The sequence below is a fragment of the Marmota marmota genome, unplaced genomic scaffold (genome assembly GCF_001458135.2).
Source record: "Marmota marmota marmota unplaced genomic scaffold, marMar, whole genome shotgun sequence".
Taxonomy (NCBI): Eukaryota; Metazoa; Chordata; class Mammalia; order Rodentia; family Sciuridae; genus Marmota; species Marmota marmota.
In genome coordinates this window covers 2,272,663-2,278,060 of record NW_026000075.1, presented here as the reverse complement: position 1 = coordinate 2,278,060, position 5,398 = coordinate 2,272,663, and the positions used below count along the sequence as shown (strand labels likewise).

The window sequence follows — 5,398 nt, the reverse complement described above, 5'->3', positions numbered from 1 at the left end:
GGGGGGGGGGGGGGGGGGGGGAATTCTCTCTCTCTCTAAAAAAAAAAGAAATCTGTAAATAGAAGTAAAATAGTTTTATTTTTTGTGCTCTGAAATTATAGACAATCTAAATGGAAAATAAAGTACAGTTCTTTTTAAAAATTTTTATTTTGGGACAGGGTCTCACTAAATTGCTAAAGCTGGCCTTGAACTTGCAATCCTCCTGCCTCAGTCTCTCAAACTATGGTTAGAGGCATGCACCACTGCACGCAGCTTAATTGCTGTGCTGCTGAGATAAAAATTCCTAGAATTTCAGACTTGTAGGATACTTATAAAGCTGGAAATAAACTCAGAGATACCTAAACTAATCATGTCATTTTTCATACTGGGAATTTTAGCTGAGATCTGTATCTTTCTAAACACTGATAAGAAAACAACCCTAAAATAAACATTTAGCTCATCAGTCCAATTGTATAACTGCTCTGAAATATTCACCTGTTAGAGTGAATTTAACATAGTATCTATCAGATATTTGGTTAGCTACTTTAAAATATATTTTTTTAATCCTTCCTGAACAAACCATGTTTCATTTTCTCCATTTAACAACCATTGAGCCATACTGGTTTGGATATCTTTGTAAGCAATTTGTTCTTATTTATGATGCACACAACCAGAATTATAGGAAATAGCTATATGTAAGAGTCATAATTCAAAACTAAAGTAAAAATGCTATTCCTCAAAGGAGTGAGGTAAGAAGTGGCAGTTAAATCCCCAAGTTAGAGTAGAAACAATCAACCAGGCCAAATTGTGCGCACCTGTAATCCCAGCTATTAAAAGGCTGAGGCAGGAGCATTTCAAGTTTAAGGCCAACCTGGGAAACTTAGCGAGACACTGTCTCAAAATAAAATAAAATAAAGTAAAATAAAATACAAAGAAAGGGCTGGGGATATAGCTCAGTGGTAGAGTGCTTTCCTAGCAAACATGAGACCCCAGGTTTTATTCCCAGTACTATTCACACACATAAGAACCGTTTATCCAAATAATTAGTGAAAGATTATTTGTTTTACATTTGGGGTTTGAGTAAATTGATGGGGGATGACGAGACAGGAGTGGGAAATGTCTCTTGCAACTTTTGTCATTCTTGTTTCATAATATTTTCTATCACATGGCTTTTTTCTTTTTTCTTTTTTCTTTTTAAGACATATTATGTTCCTGATATACCTTTAGGCTTATTTGCCATGATTACACTAGTGTGTTAATTTTTCTCACAAATTGAACAGAGAAGGTAGGAAGAGAAAAGGAAAATTATGTGAGATAACAGTGAAAGGATTGGAAAAGAGTTGGGAAAGGAATATAAAAAAACTTGCTTTCTGAGATAGATAATTTGAGGGGGAGAAAGGAGTTCAGAGGAGTGAATTATCCCTACTACAAGGAATTAAGGAAGTGAGGGGGAGACACAGTTTTTAACAGATTTGTAAATAAACCACCAGGTGGCGCCATCATCTAATGACAGCTTAGTTGCTTTTCGGGGTGTACTGAAAGTTTGCTCTGGGTGCAAGAGTCACACAGGTAAAGTGGAAAGAGTACGGTTGGGACCCTATAGATTTCTGTTCATATGTAAAATGTGAAAACCTACAATAAGAAGAGTAGTGAATATTTATTGAATTAATAAGTGATAGCTTTTCAGCAAGTATTTATATTTCATCAAATTCAATTAGTCTTAACATTTCTTATTTTCTAGAAGAGGGGCTTTACTCTTTTAGTTATCAACATGTACATAAAAGTAAAAATATTTAGTCTAAATCTCTGCAATTATTTTCATAGAATAGTTATTTTTATGTAACTTTATCCCCAGATTTAAAAAGGTGAACTAGCTTCATATCTAGAGACTACTTCTGTGAAAGTCTGGGACACCATGCAAATGCGTATAGGCAAAAAGAGCAGGAAGAAAAATGGGAAAAGATTAGGAATCACAAGGCGAAGGGAACACATTTTTGAAACTCAGTCAGATGGAAAACTTATACAAAGCTTTAGGGATGAGGAAGATGTAGTTAAAATGTGGTTTTGCATGGTACCATTTGTAGTTAAAGTTACTGAGACTTGAGAAAGATATGAGAAGATGTTTGTTAACTATTAGAGGCAAACAGTTTTTTGCAATGTGACAAAGAAGACTGGATAGCTCTAGACTCTGGTTTGGATAAAAAAATACATGGACCGCTGTTGGTCTCTGAAAGTTTTTGTTTAGAATATTTAAAATATATCTAAGTCTGTTTTCACTGTAATTGATGTGAGACATATGAAAATAAAATAATTTATTTTTGTTTATAATTTTGTGATTCAGAGTTTAAATTTGGGGAATGTTGACTTTCCAAGGTTACTCTACCACTGAATCTAGTTTTTCAAGTCAAAGAGTAAATAGTAATTATAGTTAGAAAATGATAACAAAGAACTTTAACCTAAGGAAATAAGACTTTGTTAGCATAAAGAACTAAGTCTGTAGCTACCTGCCCAGACAAAGGATTAGCCCTCACTTAGGTTTCAATTGACTGCAGAGTAGACTATCAAACAACAACAAATATGTTTTCTAAGGCAAGATAACATAATAGCAGAAAAAATATAACCGGGGGCCTCAAACCCCAGATTTCCTCCATTTAGTGGCAATTCTAAGTATTCCCATTGCCTTCATGTTAGTGTGTGTGTGTGTGTGTGTGTGTGTGTGTGTGTTTTGTTTGTTTTTACACTGGGGATTGAACTCAGGGACACTTGACCACTGAGTCACATCCCCAGGTATTTTGTATTTACAGACAGGGTCTCACTGAGTTGCTTAGTGCCTCACTTTTACTGAGGTTAGCTTTGAACTCGAGATCTTCCTGCCTCAGCCTCCTGAGCTGCTGGATTACAGGCATGCGCCATTCGCCCAGCAATGTGATTCTGAAGAACATTGTAAGGGAGGAAACTGCCACTGGAGAGATGAGAAGCTATCTCTTAGTCTCCGGCTCACATGCACCTCTGCCTCCCTGGTGTCTCCATGTGGATGTTGCTCTTACTTCGGGAACATTGTGTCAGAGACAGTTCTCACCCCCAGGTGTTTTCTTAGGACGGCTCTAGTTATAATGATGTATTTTCAGTTCCTTGTTTGAACTGACTTTTCTCTCCCGTCTGTGCCTTTGTGCACTTTCTTGTTCTCCTTTGAACGGTCTCCTCTGCTACCCATTCACTCTGGGGCTTCCACCTCTAGGTTTCCATGCTCCTGTGCTATCCTACATTTCTGCCTTTACAGCACTTACATGATTTTCTTGTCACTGTCACCTACCTGAATATAAATTGTGTGATGGGAGGCCAAATCCACCTTATCCACGGCTGTGTCACCAACAACTACCTGTGTCTGGCATATGTTAAAATATTTGCTGAATGAAGGAGACCTAAAGTTTTGTATTTGTGGCAAACAATCCAAATAAACAGGACACCAGATACAGAAGGCAGGTTTTACTGCCTTGCTGCAGTCCTGCATTACCAGCAGAGAAGGGGGCAGGGTGGGTGAGGCAGATGAGGCTGGAGAGGTGGGAGGTGATGGTGGTGGCGGTGGAGACAAATGAAATGGAAAATCAGCTTCTTCCTGGCGGGCAATGGAGCTTTCCCTCTGCTTCCCCTCCTTCTGCGCTCTCTCGCCCCTTTCTCTCCAGTTCTAATTATCACCAGCTGGAGCCTCTTAATCCTAACAGTTTACATGTTACTAAAGCATCTGTGAGAATGCAGTGCAGCCTTCAGATAGCACCAACCCAGATGATTTTATTTTTCTGATTTCTCTTGTTATACCCTTACCTCCGTAGAATGTGTTATTCTGAGGGGTGGGAGGAAAGACACAGATCAGATTATTTATTGGGGATATAAGAATCTATCTCAATTCCAGGAGCTGGACACATCTGGCTTCATCCTGAATTGCATTTGACACAATTCCATTATAGATTTAAATTCCTAAAACTTTTTTTTAAGGTATCAGGGGTTGAATCTAGGGGTACTCTACCACTGAGCTACATCTCCAGTTCTTTTTATTACTTTTAAATTTTGAGACAGGATACCACTAAGTTGCCTAGGTTGGCCTTGGACTTGCAACCTTCCTGCCTTAGCCTCCCAAATAACTGGGTAAATTCCTAAAACTTAGGGACAAAAACATGTTTATTTAAAGTAGATGTCTGTCTATCTATCTGTGCTCCTGGCAGAAACCCAAAGGACTACTTAGGACCTAATTCATGCTCAAATCAGTTTTATGAAAGAGAAACCGTGTCTGGCTTACAGATTTGAACATTGGACACTTGAGACTTTAGAAGAAGAAGGAAGACTTTAGAAGATATCAGAAATTAGTTGATTTTCTCATTGTGTTTGAATACATCTACTGACTTATGAGCCCTTCCTCTCTTTCATTTTCTCTATCGGGGAGCCTCCCCCATGTCCTTGGCCTGGGTAACTTCTGTGTGATCTGTAAAACTTATCTCAGCCATCGCTGTTCTCTCTAAACATTTCTTCAGCACTCTGTTCACCATGGGTCCTCCACTACTCATGCTTTATTGTCATGGCACCATATGTCTCTTCAACCGGTTCTCCTCAGGTTCTTCAGAAAACATAGTTCTACAGAACAGAAAGGTCAAGCAGTTCTGGCTTTCCCACAGAATGTGTCACTTCTGTTCAGAGAGAGTAGATTTGGTTCATTTTCTTCTGGTTTATCTCCTCTGGCTCCCTTCTAATTGTCACCTTGTCCCCAAGGCCTCATTAGTATTAAGATGGCATATACATGCTGGGCGTGGTGGCACACACCTATTATCCCAGTGGCTCGGAAGGCTGAGGCAGGAGGATTGGGAGTTCAAAGCCAGCCTCAGCAATTTAGTGAGGCCCAAACAACTCAGCCCCTCTGGGGCTGATGGCCTAGTTTGAAATGTCAGTTCCTCTGTGGACTATTGTAAGAATTTGGGCAAGTTTTCTAACTTTGAGTAATAACTGAATTAATACACGTGAAGCCCACAGAACAGTACTGTGCACTTGTAAGAGCTCAACACATGTTCATTGCCACTGTATGTTATTCTGTAATAGACTGTAGAGTACTGATTCTCACGAATGTGACCACGGCCTTGCTCCAGGCCTTCTGTGGTTCTTGAAGTCCTGCTATGCACAACTTTGTCTGTCCTTCCCACAGGAAGATGTCTGAACTCTGCTGCATGGCTGGCCAGCTGCCCAGCATCCTGAGACAGACAAAACACACTCAACAAAAACTCTACAGGCCTGTCGCATTGTGGAAGGGGACAGTATAGCTCTGGAGACAGATCCCTTCTCCCTCCCACATCTCTCTACATCTCTCTGTGTGCTTCTTTCTTTAGTATCCTCCCACAAGCCTACAAATCTAAAGATTGTTTTTTCTCCCAGGATA

At 39.5% G+C, this 5,398-nt stretch overlaps 1 long non-coding RNA gene across 1 annotated transcript in view; it reads left to right on the top strand.

Moving 5' to 3' along the window:
• Nucleotides 1-1,276, top strand: part of LOC125620051 — a 25,956-nt gene extending 24,680 nt beyond the window's left edge. The window contains exon 3 of the long non-coding RNA XR_007351634.1: nt 1,262-1,276. This is a non-coding gene — a long non-coding RNA (uncharacterized LOC125620051). The remainder of the gene's footprint in view (nt 1-1,261) is intronic.
• Nucleotides 1,277-5,398: the final 4,122 nt, after the last annotated feature.